This window comes from Sminthopsis crassicaudata, chromosome 5 (genome assembly GCF_048593235.1).
Source record: "Sminthopsis crassicaudata isolate SCR6 chromosome 5, ASM4859323v1, whole genome shotgun sequence".
NCBI classification, from domain to species: Eukaryota; Metazoa; Chordata; class Mammalia; order Dasyuromorphia; family Dasyuridae; genus Sminthopsis; species Sminthopsis crassicaudata.
In genome coordinates, this window is record NC_133621.1 from 295,360,437 (window position 1) to 295,377,358 (window position 16,922).

General features: G+C 35.9%; 1 protein-coding gene across 4 annotated transcripts in view; it reads right to left on the reverse strand.

Moving 5' to 3' along the window:
• Positions 1-16,922, reverse strand: part of LARGE1 (LARGE xylosyl- and glucuronyltransferase 1) — a 577,873-nt gene that overhangs the window by 472,544 nt on the left and 88,407 nt on the right. The gene's annotated exons all lie outside the window — the stretch shown is intronic.

Here is a 16,922-nt window from a genome sequence, read left to right on the forward strand (position 1 = left end):
AATATTTTCCACAATCTCCTGAGGCAATAGCAAAAGTACATACTTCTCATATGAGTGAGAAGACTGAGGTTCAAAAAGATTATGATATTCTCTTGTTCACACAACTTATAAGCATAAGAGCTGAGATCCTTTAATATGACTATTTCTTTTTAATACAGATCCCAATTTCTCATACCTGATCATATGGGTTTCATGAATAGTATAAAAGTAAAATCATTATATGATTACAAAAAATCAGAGCTGGAAGAGAATTCAGAAGTGCTTTAGTTCAACCTATATTTGAATAAGAAGTCCATGTGTAATATACTCAGAATCAGGTTATCCATCCTTTTCTTGAAGGTCACCAATAAAGATGATGCTATTATTTTCTGAGAGAGCCCATTCCTCGGTGGGTCACAATAAACTGTCAGAAATGTGTTAAGTTGTTTTTTGTTGTTTTGTTTTGTTTTGTTTTGTTTTTGGTCTTAATCCAAGATAAAACATTTTTCTTTGAAGCTTTCACCTCAACCATCCCTTTTCTCTTGAGGCTAAACAGAAAGGCTCTATTCTCTTTTTCAATAGTAACCTTTCAGGTACATGAAGAGAGTACCACATGACCTCTTAATCTCTAATGCCATCAGTTGGACATCCCCAAGTCCTTCAACTGCTCCATATGACATAGCTCGGAGACTCTTCATTTTTCAGATAGTTTTCCTCTCAACAGTCTTCATCTTTTCAATGTCCTTAATGTAGTTCCCAGGATCTGATCTCACAGTAATGAATCCATCTAAATGGAATTAAACTAATCAAAAAAAATTATAAAGCATCTTGGACCCATTTCTAAGACTCTGTAACTTGGTTAGGATATGGCAATCAATCAATAGTCATGTATTAAGTGCTTTCTGTGTGCCAAAAACTGTGCTAGGCCAAATGATGAAAGTAAACCATTCCTTGCCGTAAAATAGCTTATAAAAAAACTCTCTTTAAGGGCTGGTACACTATTGGCCTGTCTTGGACTTTGTAGAATGAGGATGCTAAGGAATCAGAGTAGGATTTTGGTGAGGGCTACCTATGATGGGTCCTTGATAAATGCTTATTAAACAAATACACTGCAATCAGAACAAATCTGGAAGATGAAGGATTTGGGTTATATGATTCCTAAGGGACCTTTCTAATTCTACTATTTAGTTACTTTATCCTTCCTGGCTCTAAGACTCTTATTCATTGTAAAGTAATGTTTCTCCTTCTTAGCTCTGATTTTTCACGTCCTAAAGATCCTCCACTTCAGATGCTTGATGTTCTAAAATTCCTCCCAGATCTGACTTTCTACAATCTAAGGACTCTTCAACTATGAGCTCTAATACTCACTTCAGCTTTGATGGCCCAAGTCCTGTGATTCCTCCTTTTTCTGACATTCCAGGTTCTAAGGGCCCTCCCAACTCCACTATTCTATTGTTATATGTTCCATATGACTAAAGAGAGTAGGTTCCACTTGAACTAGAGAAAGATATTATTTGGTTGAAATCAAAGCAATTTGCCAAAACCATCCTGGTACCATGTTATGTAAGGTATCAACTTAGTCAATAGTTTTAAAATCTGATTTATGTATAAGTTTGAATGAAATGAAAATAAATAATGAGATCATCCTTTGTGAGGTCCACTTGGATATATAGTCTTTAGCACAGATTCTTACACACTGAAATGAAGTCATGTTTGTATTCTTTCTCTCTCTATTTTTTTTTTGCTGAGACAATTGGGATTAAGTGACTTGCCCAAGGTCACATACCTAGAAGTATTAAGAGTTTGAGGCTGGATTTGAACTCAGGTCCACCTGACTTCAGGGCCAGCGTTCTATCCACTGTGCCATTAGTTGCTTCCATGTTTGTATACCCAATAGCAGAATATGCACAGGGTGTCCCAGAGAAGCTACTATGCAGAAGAGTATGTAATATAGGAGAAGGAACCAGGGCTTTCTGAAGAATTAATCGGAAGGAAAGGGCCCTTATCCCAGGACCCACTGTCCTTTTGAGAAAAAAAGCAAGAAGAATCTAGGGACTGGGTAAGGAGGAGTTTTTGTCCTTGGAAAGCCTGGAATCCTTTCCTGAGGTCCAACCATCCAGAAGCTACCTATTGGAACTAAGTGGAAGCTCAAACAGGTGCACAGCCTTTAGTAACCTGGAGAAGCTTCCACCTGCTCTGCCGAGCTCCTGTCAATTCTGTTCAATTCAACCAACCTTGAGGAGATACCTATGAAGATCCTGGCAACATCACAAAGCATTTCTGAGAACTGCATTTGTTACAGAAAGTAAAATGACAATTCTTGGAATTTTGCCCATTAGCAACTTCCAATTTTTAATGGAATCCAAAGAAAAAAAGGCACAGGCTACAAGAAAACACTATTTTGTTTTCTTAATAGGAATAATGAATTTGATTATGGTTTTAGTGTCTAAATTTCAACTGTAGACATAGCCATGGCTGTGTGGGCATTATATATTTGTATATGTGTGTATATATTTCTTGTAGGATTGATGTATGTGCTGGTATATATTAAGTGCTTAATAACATCTGAGTTCAGATTTATTTATTTGTTTGTTTGTTTGCTTATTTATTTGTCTGTCTATCTATCTGTTTGTTTTTGCTGAGGCAGTTCCTGATCTGAGTTCAGATTTGAATTGAGTTCCTCCTGATTTCAGGGCTGGTGTTTTATCCACTGTGCCATCTAGCTGCCCTGCCTTTATGCATTTTGGTAGGATCTTGCCTCTTCATGGAATGTTTTTCTTTCTAATGTCTGACACTTGGTATCTCTAACTTCCTGTAAATCTTAGTTCAAATACCATCTTCTTCACAAGATCCTTTTCCTAGTCATTCTGGCTTCTAGTTACTTCCTCTAAAAGTTATTCTTTTCAAATATCAAATCATTATTTATTTTGCCTGTATCAATTTATGTTATGTTATATCTCCTATTAGAAAGTAAGTTCCTTTGTGTTTGTAACCTCAGTGCCTACTCTGGGATCTCACTTAATAAAGACTTATTGATCGTATTCTCATCTGACTTTCAACTAGCTCAGATTTGGCCACACATATGGATGTCAGGATGGCTGAATGGGCTAAGTCAGGAGTGCTCTATTCTCTGAACGGAGACACAACTCTAAATTCCACTTCTAATGCAGTCTCACTTGATATTGAGAGAGAGGGGATTCATGAAGTCAGGAAAACGTGGGTTGAATTCTTGTCTCAGGACACTTCCTGTGTGAACTTGGGTAGATCACTTTACATCTTTATTTTCCATTTTCTCATCTATAAAATGAAGGAGTTGGACATGATGGATTTTCAAGTCACTTCCAGCTCTTCATTGATGATTCCATGATATAAAAAGCTCTATTCTGCTTGCTCTAAGATAAAGGGTAAGTCTCTTTCTCAGCCTTCCATGAAATGTTCATGAAAAAAAGTTGGATGGAACACATTTGGGAAATTATCTGGTATTTTTCACAATCTTAAGTAACTCTTTGCTACCACAACTTTTGAACATCAATATCTTTCATTACCATGAATGATGGAACTTTGGCAGAAGAATCAAACTTAGGGATGACTCAAAGAACCATGGAGAAATACCTTCATTGTTGGTCATATGTTGCCCATCCATATCCTCTAGAATGTGACAAGTGATGAAAAGATTGTCATTCATTAAATGGATGACCAGAAGGAGATGACACGAGATCATATCATCATGGAAGGATGGGTGGGATTTCAAGTTCAGTTTGGATAAGCTGACTACTGAATCTTTGGGACTGGATCTCCAACAAGTACTCAGATAGTACCTGCTTAAAAACTCACTACCTTCCATAACAGTACATTCAATTATTAGGAAGTCTTAAAATTAAGTCATAATCTGGCTTTCTTTAACCCACCCCCAGAGCTCCTAATTTCGCTCTCTGGAGCCAAACAAAAAGAGTCTAATGCATTTTTCCATGCCCGTTTTTCAAATTCTTTAGGATAATTATCATCCTAGTGTTTAAATATATATTTAAGATTTATAAAAATACACATGTAAGTATTATTTGTTGCTCCATCATTTCAGTTACCTTTAACTCTCTGTGACCCCATTTGATGTTTTCTTGACAAGGATGCTGGAGTGCTCACCATTTCCTTTCCCAGCTCTTTTTACAGATAAGGAAAAGGAGGAAAACAGGGTTAAGCTATTTGCCCAGGATCACACAGCTAGCTAGCATCTGAGGCCAGATTTGAACTACAGAAGATAATTCTTCCTGACTGCTGACTTCTGTACACTATGGTGTCACTTAGAGACCCACTTATTTATTACATATATGTGCATATATCTATATCATATTTATATAGCATTTTAAGATCTGCAAAGCACTTTCCACGTATCATATAAGTTGATGATCACAACTTTGTGAGGTAAATATTATGATTGTCTTCAGTTTTCAGATGGGAAAACTGAGGCTGAAAGCAACATTTAAGTCCCATAGTTAGCAAGCACCAAAGGTAAAAAATCTACCTTTTTCTTGGTATTAGAAGTTCCTGGATGAGTAAATTCCCTCTCTCATTGTAAGCGAGCATCTTTTCTAGAGCTTAGTAAATTTCCTAAGCCACTAGGAGTTTAGATAACTTATTCTGGCGTACACAGCCAATATGTACCAAAAGCAGGACTTGAATTCAAGTCTTTCTGGTTCAGAAGCCAGTTCTTGTTCAATCTGCCCAAGCTGTCTCTTTTCTCCACCCCTAACTTAGCACAAACTAGATTTATTAGATGTAATAAATATCTCTTTTTTTACTTAATTTAGTACATGGCGCGAGAGGCAGAGGGAGACTGACCTCTGCTGCCTGCATTTTTTGTGACCACAGGAAAGTCCCATTAAACCCTGAGCCTCAGTCATTTAAGGCCAGAAGATATTCACAGATTATATGCAATGTGTATTGCTGGATGGAATCCTTTAACAAGACTGGAAACTAGAAAGTATGATGCTCAGAAATCAATTTTTCCCCAATTTATTTCTATTCTAAGCATCATGTAGTAGATTAATTTCATTGTGTTTCTTTAAATCTCAATGTACGGATATATTTCCAGAACTAAGGACAAGGAATTTTTTTTGTCTTTTTTTGTATCGTCAATTCTTAGCACAGCAACCGCACATAGTAGGTACCTAAAATAGCTTATTGATTGATGATTAAAGTGACATGCAAATTCACTTAATAATTAGAAACTTCAGCAGTGGGATAGATCTTCATTTTTTAATTAAAAAAAAGATATTAAAAATAGGTTTGCAGTAGCTTTTTAAATGAAACTAGTAGCTCTACTAGCTCATAGAAGGAAAGTGACATATTACTTGGGATTTTCTATATTGATGTGAGGAAAGAACCACTGCAATCCAACGCCAAGAGAAACCGTGAGAGGGAGAGAAGGCAGCTCTTAGCTCTAGCATCAGCCTGCAAATCCCACACTGCCCGAAAACTTCAAAATTCACCATTTCTACTCTCTCCCTAGTGAGAGATCTATGTGGGAAATAAAGCACTCCAATTTACAATAACAGACCCGCAACAGTGGAAGCTGGTTGAATTCCATGTGTGTTCATGACCCAGAAAGACAGGGCACCTCTTGAGGGTCTCTCCAAGGTTCCTTGGTTTTATTGAAGGTAAACAAACAAGAGCAGTGGGTGAAACAAGCATTAAAAATGATTAAGTGTTCAATATAAAGGCTTTCCATCTCATGTCAAGTCCCAAAGAGACTGTTCGCTTCCCCCAATTCAATGTCCTCTTTCTGCATCAAGAGTTCCTGCCATGTCTCAACAAACTGAGCAAGAGAGTCACTCGAGATGAGATGACCATTGGGCATATGTGATGCATCAAGAATAGCACTGGAAAAAAACAGAACAACAACAACAAAAAGAATAGCACTGGATTCAAAGTCAGCAGTTCTGGGTTCAAGACAGGGGTCCTGCCACTTATTGCCTGTGTGGTAAATCACTTCAATTCTCTGGGTTACAATTTCCATCTAAGAATTAAGGGACCATCCTAGTTAACTTGTAAAATACTTTATATATGATCTAGTGATCTTGGAAGACAACTCATATCCCGGGATATTCACAGGGAGAGATATGTTTGATTCCCTCTTAAAGGCGAAGATACCAAATTTGGATGCATAAAATAAATTAATGAATGAAATGAATGGATGAATGAACAAGCCTTTATCATGTGTTTACTTTGTATTACACTCTATACATAAGGTTGGGAGTATAAATGTTGAAAGCAAAATAGTCTCTATCCTCAAGCATATAATCTTGTATGGGAAGAAAATAAACATTTATTAGTATCTATCAAGTCCCAGGTAAATTGGATTAAGTGAAATCGTTGCTTCTCTTCAAAACCAAGAACCAAAAATAATGTTCCAGGTACTGTGCTAAATGCTTTACAAATATTACTTCAGTTGATTTTTTAAAAAGGTCCTTATAAAGAAAGGGTTTTTTAAAGTGGTATCCATTTGTTTTCTGGCCTTTGGAAAACTATTGGAATATAATTGCTTCCCTCCATAGCTCTATATATTTTATTTTGAGCATTTAACACTGTGATTCCAAGAAGGCATTCACAGATTTTATCAGACTACCAAAGAAGTCCAGAACATACATATGGTCATAGAGGAAGACAACACATTATAGGGGAGTGATGTCCAAGGAAAGATACTCCTTTCTTTTTTTCAATAGTATTTAATTTTTCTAAATACATATAAAAATTGTCTTCAGCATTCATTTTCATAAGACTTTATGGTCCGATTTTACTCTCCCCCTCATCTCCCTCCTGCCCAAGACAGGATATAGCAAGCAATCGGATATAGGTTAAACATGTGCAATTATTTTAAACATTTCCATCTTTGTCATGTTGTGCAAGAAAAATCAGACCAAAAGGGAAAAAGCACAAGAAAGGGAAAAAAATAACTAAAGGTGAAAATATTATGCTTTGATCCACATTCAATTTCCAAAGTTCTCTGGATGTAGATAGCATTTTCCATCTCAAGTCTATTGGAATGTCTTAAATCACCACAGTGCTGAAAAGAGCCAAGACTATCACAATTGATCATCACATAATCTTGTTGTTGCTGTGTACAATGTTCTCCTGGTTCTGCTCCCTTCACTCAGCATCAGTTCATGTAAGTCTCAAGGCTCTTCTGAGTCTGCCTGCTCACCAATACTTAAAGAATAAAAATATTCCATAACATTCATATACCAGAACTTATTCAACCATTCTCCAACTGATGGGCACCCACTCAGTTTCCAGTTCCTTGTCACTATGAAAAGAGCTGCCACAAACATCTTTGCACATGGGGGGTCCTTTCCCCTCTTTTATGCTCTTTGGGATACAGACCCAGTAGGGACACTGCTGGATCAAAGGATATGCGGAGTTTTATACCGGGGAAAAGCAAAAATATAATGAATGGTAATTAGGTAATGAGGGAAGTATTTAATGATGAAGAACTGAAATTTTAACTTCTCCAAAGGCTCTTCTTCCCAAGGATAAGATGGGGGGGAAAACATAGGCTAAATTCATAAACTTTTCTGACTTCATTATTTATGCCTAAGCTTCCACCGTAAATTTACCTTCCTTTTCAAGGTTCAAAGGCTTGGGACTATTGTGGTTATTCTTTTTCCTCTGCAACCTCTACCTAAGTCATCAAGCCTTCTCAATCAGAAGGCTCAAACAAGTGTTGCTTCTTTCCTTTCTTCCTAAATCCCATTGCTAACAACCCAGTGCAAAATCTTTATTTTATATTGACTATGTTTATAGTTTCCAAGTAGATCTTGCCACTTCTAGTCAGTCCATCCTCTAATGCAATCTTCCTTGGGACAGGTGTAGTCATTCTATGAATGTGCTCAAAATTCCTCAATGGCTCCCTACTGTTTTAAGCTCCTTTCTCTGGGTATTTAAGTTCACTCACATTATCTTTTTAGCTTTACCAAAGAAAACAATAGACTTATAGATCCAGAGCTAAAGGAGCTCTCAAAAGTCATTTAAACCAGCTCCTACATTTTAAAGATGAAGAAATGCAGCCCAAGGAGGTCTAGGAACCTTTCAATGGTCACACTGACATAAATACTAGATGCAGAATTTGAAACTATGTCTTCTAATTCCAAATCTAGTATACATTTTTCTGTGCATAGCTGTTTCCCTAATGAATATAAGCTCCTTGAGGTCAAGGACTATTTCATTTTTATCTTTCTATCAGCATCTAAGACAATGTCAAGCTCATAGTAGGAACTTTAATTCTTGTTAAATGAGCAAAGCAGCCTTCTCCCACTCCCATTCCCTCCCAGTCCAGTTTTTCAATTTATTTCCCCTCACATAGGTTACAATTTAAGCAATCTGAATTCCTATCCGTTCTCTAAACATAACTGTGGGAAGCTGGCAGTGATCTGCATTGATAGAAGGCGTTCAAATCCAGTTTCAGACACTTATCACTATGTAATCCTGGGCAAGTCACTTTACCCTGATTGCCTCAATTTCCTCTTCTGTAAAATAATACGGAGAAGGAAATGGCAGCCCCCTTCAGTATCTTTGCCAAGAAAACCTCAAATAGACTCACAGAACATCAGACTCAATTGAACCAACTGAACAAAATTTTTGGTGACTGGCACACTGCTTGGCGTATAGCATGAACTAAAGAAATATCTCTCAATTGAAATGACCTTTCCAGATATAAATCCTATGATACTGGAATCAGTGATGGAAGGAGACTTTTTTCCCCAAAGAGTAAGGTCAAGTTAATTGATTCCATTACAAAAGGAAACTCACAAGAGAGTCCATCTTTGCTGACTTGTCTCTCCTGTTTTAAGAGTGTCCTGGTGGCACTAGACCCAGAAGGATATTTCTTTTAAAAATAAAATAAGCCTATGCAAGAGTCTTTATCTGCTGCATAAGAATGACAAAGTTGCTATGGCAACCCTAATTTCTAAAGTTAGGGTTATGCAAGACAGAGGGACAAACTCAGCTCTTGGCTCCAGGCAAAGAAAACATCAAAACTGTTACTCAATCCCCCTCCTCCCATTAATATCTTAATAACTCACTTATTTCCCATCCATTGCACATGCAGCATAGAAGCCCACCGTATCCTTTGGGGTGCATCCTTCATCATGATGATAGAGCCAAGAAATAGAACTGAGGAAGGATGACTGAAGAGAGTCAAGGGATCTGAGACTTGTCGTTTCACCTTTCTTAGAACCTTAGAATCCTGATCCTTGAAAGGAGAGAGCTGGATCAGATGACATGAGTCTTTTCCAGCTCTGACTTTCTCTGTTTAAGTTCCCTACAATTCTAACCTATGCAGCTCTACCTGCCAGCCTGACCTCTTCTACAGAGAATCCTCATTCACTCAGATTATATCCATTACCTAAACTCATCCTTTACTCAATACTCCCTATTACATCTAATATAAACCATTAAGTTCTCTATTTGGCTTTGAAAACCCTATATAACCTGAGCCCAAACTATCTTTCAGATCTTCTTGGACATTACTCAAACCTCCAGACTCTGTCATCTAGTCTAGCTGGCCTTATCTCTGTTCTTCCCACCTGACACTACATTTCCCATATCACTATCTTTACACTGATTGTTCCCCATGGCTGGAAGGCACTACCTCCTCACTCCCCCTCACTGAATCTCTCTTCCTTTAAAACACAATTCCTACATCCCTTCTACATGAAACCTTTTCTTATTTTTCCAGTGGTTTTGTCTCTCAAACAACCATGATCTTGAATGCTTTGCATTTACTTGATTTATTTTTTAAAATATTTATTTTGTTTGTACCTATATAAGTACATACAAAAGAGATGGTTTGTAAGTTGATATTGTTTCATTCATTATATTTGTATACATAATGCTAGAATAGATCCTGGAATGCAGTAGATAATTAATACTTTTTAATTGATTGATAAAGTTTCCATAGACAGCTAAGTAATATGACGGATAAACCTTGACTTAGAATCAGAAATATCTGAGGTCAAACCTCATCTCAGACACTAACTCTGGGCAAATCACTTGATTCCTCTCAGCTTCAGTTTCCTCAACTTCAAAATGGGAATAATAAAAATAGCACTCCCTCCCCTCAGGGATGCTGTGAGGAGTGAGATCATTTTTATAAAGTGCTTTGTAAATATTAAAGTGTGATATAAATGCTGGCTAATATTAGAATTCATGCAACTCCATTTGAGCACCTAATTCTGTATAAACTCACTGTGTATAATATTGAACCAATCTGGCTCATAAAAGAAAGAACATTAGAATTTTAAAAATTGTGTTCAAATCTACATTAGGATTTATTCCCTTATGATGACAGGAAAGTCATTTAGGACCTTAGTATTCTTTTCCATATGGACTACATGAAAACCTATACTGGCAGAAGAAGTTTCCTTCTATATGATTTTCCTATTCCAGTGAAATCCGAAATCCAATAGTTATCCCTATTTTACAAATATTTATTATTGGAGAATCATATAGAGTTGGAACCATATATAGAATTGGCCTAGAAGTCACCTAGGCTAACCCATGCTAACAATAATTCTACTCAGCAACAATCCCCAACAAATGAACTGCTAGCAAATATTTACTTATTTAATAATGGAGAATTTCTGTTTTGGACCATTTCAATTATTAGGAAGTATTTTTCCCCTTATATAGAATTTGTTCCTACTTCTGTCATGTGCAATCAAGCTAAACATATCTGACCTCTTTCTACCACTTTCTCCTATTTTTTCTTCTAAAATCTGACTTCTTCAATCAGTTCTCATAAAGCAAATTTCTAATTTTTTCATCTGTGAGAAATGATTTCCCATGATTTTCCTATGAGAGATTTCCCAATTATACATTTTAAAGTGACACCAAAATAAAAGTCCACACATACATTTGTAAGGGGAAAATGGTGATTTACTTAGAAAACCTCAAAGAATCAGCAAAGAAACTAATTTAGCAAATTAATAAGGTCAGTTAGGTATCAAGCTAAAAAATAAAACTGCACAAACTATCAACATTTGGACACAGAGCTAATAAAAGCTAGGAGGAAATGATAAAAGAAATTCCATTATGCATGACTATATAAAAATATATGAGAATTAAGACAACATAGGACTCATAAAAACATCACCTTTTACCAAAACAAAGGAAGCTATATCAATGAAGAGCTATTCCTTGTATATTTTTGGGCTACACTAGTATGACAAAACTGATGAGTTCCTAAATTCATTTTAAATGTTCCACCAAACTATCAGGAGAGTAGTTTATAGAACTAGACAAGATAAGAGCAGAAATCATTTAGAGGAACAAAATGTTTAGAATCTGAAGAAAAATTATGAGGGAGGACTGTTAAGAATGAAGGAATTTCAAATTATATTATAAAAACATAATCATTAAAACTTTTGTGTACTCATTTTTAAAATTTAAGTAGTTCAACCACACTAACTTGATAAGTAAAATAAAAAATCAGTTTAAAGCAATAACACAGTGTTTTAAAAACCCCGAACACAGATTACTGAGCAAAGGATTCTATTTGAGAAGAACTCCTGGGAAAACTAGAAAGCAATTTGAGAGAATTAAGTTTAAAGCATCACCTTATACCATATGCCTAAAAAAATCTCCAAATGAATATAAAATCTTAGTACTTAGTATAAAAAATTATATCACCAAAGAGAAAAAAGGAGAAATAGTGGATGAGTCATAAATATAGTTAAAGATAGAAATATTAAACAAGTAAAGGAAAGTGGTGATCATTAGAGGCAAAATAGACTAATACAATTATATGACATCATAATGCTTTTTATGAACAAAATTTGCATCGCTAGAATTAGAAAACAAACTATCAATTTGGAAAAATCAAGGCAAATAACACTAACATCCAAGATATATGCAAAGTGGACATAAATACATAAAGATTAAGAAGCCCAGTAAATGAAGTAATATTTGCAGAGAGTTCTTAAAAAAGAAGAAACTATCAAGACTACTAAAAATTATGCTCAAAAATAACTGAGAAATGAAAATTGAAATAAAATTGAAGTTTCCATATAACACATCAAATTGGAGGAAATACTATCACACACACAACGCTCAATGCTGTAGCAGCTCTGGTAAAGCAGATATACTAGCACATTGTTGGTGTAGCTGAGAACAAGTGTTGAAAGCAATTAAAAATTATTCAAGAAAAGTGATTAAAATGTCTATATCTTTTAATCCCACATTCTCACTATGAAGCATATATCCCTAGGAAGTGAGATAGATAGATAGCTCTAATATATGCCAAAATATTCATAGAAGGATGACTTTATGGCAATAAAAACTGAAAACATATCAGTTGCCTACTGACTAGGGGAATGGTATATGATATATATATGATGTACAAATATAATAGAGTATTTTTGTAAGAAATGACAAATAGGGAATTCAGAGAAATGTGGGCAGCTCTGTTTGAATAGGTGCATGAAAGAAGTCAAATTTTGAGCTAATAAAACAACTAATTAGGCTCAACAGAAAAGTAAGTGAAAGAACATTGCAATTCAAATCAAACTCTGCATTTGCTGTCAATATGACACTGGAGAAGCTACTTAATTCTGGGACCCCGTTTCCTCACCAGTGAAATGATGGTGTTAAAATAGATGGTCAGTAGGGTCCCTTCCATCTCTACATCTATGACCTAAACTCTGCTTGCCAGAGAAGAAGGGGTTCATGAGAAAGGAAAAAATGGTATCCTCTATACCATCAGGCCCATTGTTTTCATTGCACCAGCTAATTTTGTTTTGTTGCTTTTTATTTCCTATAAGGGAGAGCTCAAAGAGTAAAGGTAGCCTGAGGAAGAATCAAGAGCACCAATCTTAGAGGATCTTAATTTTTAGTCTTAGTCATTAGATCATTATCCTCATTTTATGGATGAGGAAGCTGAGACCAAGGGAAGGAATTCTAAGATATAAGTCATGGAGATGCCTTTAAACTCAATGGTCTTTCCCTAGACAGGAGATCTCTCTCCAATCAAGAGACCTTCATGCAAAATTAACTAGACCCTGAGTTTTAAAGGCTATTTGCCCTAGATATAGGGCATCTTATTGGGTTTTATTTTATCCATCTTTAAAGTGGGGAGAACACTATTAGCACTGTCTGGCCCCACGAGATTGTTACTTGGAAAGAAGAACTTTGCAAATTATAACTTGCTATAGGATTAATAATATTATTGCTATATAATGAAATAATCAGGAGAGTCCCTAAATGATGGGATGGGTCTCTTAATCATCTTGGTAAGAAAACAGCACTATTCTGAGAAAGGGTCCACAGGCTTCCTCAGACTGCTGAAAGGGTCCGTGACACACACAAAAATTAAGAACCACTGACTTAGATCTTTATCTGGTGATTATTTCCCTGTATCACTGTACTCAGACATCACTTCCAGGATTCTGAGACTGAGCCTGGGGAACAACAGGGAGGAAAGGAATAAACATAAAGGTCAATCTATTTATGGACACAAGACTAATAGTGCCCAAGAAGCCAAAGTCCCACAGCACCATCTATCTACCCATTGAAATTCAATGAACAATTCAATAAACATTAAGCATCTACTGTGTGCCATGTATATGACATAATCTATATTTACACGTGTTTCATATAGTATATGTGGTTTTTTTCATTTGTATCTTCAGAGCTAAACAAAAGACCTGATTCATAGTGAGAAAACAATAAATACTTGTTCAATAAATGAATGAATGATAGTCATTATTGTAGGAATAAGCAATAGAAATATGAAATAGCTCCTGTCCTTAAAGAACAGATATTCTACTGGGGAGAAATGAAATAATGACATGCATACAAATCAATCTCTGTAGATAAATATACAGATGGACAGATGAACAGATAGATGATATTTAAATAGATAGATGGATATAGCCATTATATATACACACACATATGTCACTATGTAAAGTATCTATGTGTTGCATAGATATGCATGTGCATATATATATATGCATATATATGTAACAGATATTTTGTCTTAATCATTAGACTTTGTACTCATTTTATAGATCAGGAAGCTAAAACCCAGAGGAAAAAATCAGTTTCCCTAAGGTCACTGAAGTTGTAAGTCGAGATGTCTTTAAGCCCAACGGTCTTTCCTAGGCAAGAGCTATCTCTCCAGTCAAGATATCATCTAGATAGATATCAGAATTGATTCTTTTGATGAATTGAATATCACACACATACAAAATAATTCAGAGAATAGGTTTTAACACGGGGGAAAAGTCAGATAAGCTCCAAGGATAGGAATGTTCCTTGAAGTCCTTTTAGATGGTAGACAAGAAGATAAAATCACCACTGAGAGAGGCGATTAACCAGTCCTGTAAGCAGAGACTGTCCTGAGCTGACACAGACCTCTTTATATTTATCATTAAGAAAAAAAAGTAACAGAATACACAGCAGACCAGAGACATCAACAGCCTTAATGACATGTCTTTTCGTTCAAAAAATGTATCTTTGTGTTGGGGGTTCCAGTGGGAAAATTCTCTGGAAATCCATGGCTTTTTAAAAATATATATAAAATTGATTCTAGACCAAAGGTGACGATCAATGACTTCAGCCCTGGCCTTATAAAGGATTTTTCCTCAGAACATCTGTTCCTGGGCTCTGGTTGAAGAAGATTCTTTTTATAGCTTTCAAGAGCTGACCTTTCACCCCTCGCCTCACTGCTTCCCGTCACCCCCACTCAATCACACCAGGTATTCTTAAAAACACACAATAAATCCCTTGGCTCCCTCTAATCAAGGCCTCTTACACACTTGAAGGGTAACCACCAAGAAAAGAGGACATTTTATAAAATGCTGCTAAAGAAAATCAAAATGGGATAGAAAGGATTTTCTAATCATTCTGGCTAATTACAAAGAAAATACAGGTCACACTTTTTAAAAAGTGTTCTTTATTATAATATTCTTTTCTTTAAAATCTGGAAAATATGAGTAAGAGAAGAACTATAAGGAAGCACAATGAAATAATATTGAATAACCAGACACAATGCCTGGATTCATATATAAGCTTAAACCCTTATTTGCTATGTAACAGAAACCTCTGGGAGCCTGCCTGAGTTACCTAAATGGGAATAATGAAAACAATACTAACCAAGCTTTCCAGGTTGGTCAAGGATCCTTCTATGAATCAATATTGGGTAGAGTGGCTAGAACTCAGGGCTTTAAGACCAGAGTTCAAATCTTATTTCAGACTTTCACAAGCAAGCAATGCAGGGCAAGTCACTGAACCTCTGTCAGCCTCAGTTTCCTTGTTTGTAAAATGGAAGTGACTATAGCAATATTTACTAAACTTAAAAAAAATCATTTTAAAGACTCAAATCAAAGCAGCTTTACCCTTCCAAGAACTTGTCCTTCCAAGGTACAATCCATGAATGCATTCCTCTTCTCACTTCCCGCTCTTAAAATATCTATCTTCCTTTAAGGTCAAATGAGATAATATGTAAAGCATTTGGCACAGAGAAGGTGCTTAATAAATACTTGTTTCCTCCCCTTCTAACTCAAACCTTTCCTGAATTCTCGAGCTCCATATACCTGACATTTACTTTATGTACATGTGTACACATATATACAAATGGACACAAATTACTTTGTATGTGGGCACATAAGTATTTTATACCTAGATGCATTACTAAATACAAAAGTTATATTTATATGCACATGTGTAATCTATGTATGTGTGCTACACATGTACAAAACACACATATGTGAACATACACAAATATAGATGTATATGCACCTATACACACTTATATATATATAATCAGACATATATATATACATATATATGCCTACATATGTGTGTATGTATAAATAATAATATGTGTAAATAGGACCAGTTAGGTGGTACCATAAGCCTGGAGTCAAAAGGACTCATCTTCCTGAATTCAAATCTGACCTCAGACACTTATTAGCTCTGTGATCCTGGACAAGTCACTTCACCCTGTTGCCTCAGTTTACTCATTTGTCAAAAAAGCTAGAAGGGCAATGGGAAATCACTCCACTATCTCTGCCAAGAAAATCCCAAATGGGGTCATGAGGAGTTGGACATGACTGGACAATGAAGCTATGAATCTGAACGTGGATGTTGGACATTGGGCAAAGTTGCTTAACTCAAGTCTCAGTTCCCTCATCTATAAAAAAAATTAGGGTTGGATTCCAGAGCCTTTCATGTTCTTTCCAGAACAGAATCCAGAATTCTAAGAATTCTCAGTCCCTTCCAGCTTAAGCATTTACTCTTCATGAACCAGGACATCATTTCTCTTCACTAATGTCATGTGTTTCCCACTTTAATATTTTTGAACTGTACTCCTTTAATTGCTTTTTCTAGTCAAACCTCAGTTTCCCACTCAATGAAGTAGCAGGTCAAAGACAAAATTAATTCTGTATTTGTCCTGTATCCCTTTGGCTGTCTGATGAAGACTATGGACCCTTTGCAATAATTATGTTTTGTTTTTTAAATTTATCTGTCTGAAGTAAAGATTCAGGTTTAGGTAGAAGTTAATGAAAATAAAGATATGTTGATTTGTTTGTGTGTGTGTGTATGTGTGTGTGTGTGTGTGTGTGTGTGTGTGTGTGTGATTATGGGCTGTTTCCCATCCAAGTTCCCAAATCCCTTGGTTTATATAATAGTTTAGGTATTACCCAGGTGAGTACTCTTGGTTTATATAATAGATAAGATTGTCTTGATGATAAATCTGGAATTCTAAGCCCCAGGCACTTTTTTCTATGCTACCTAAAGCAAACAAGCAGCACTGGAACAGTAAGTCCTCATTCTTATACATGATTTAAATCCAACTTGACCAGCTTGTGGTCTGGCCAGAACACTGTTCCTTTGACATGACAGCATGTCAGAAGGCCTTGCTATCTTGGACAAATCAGAGACCCGTT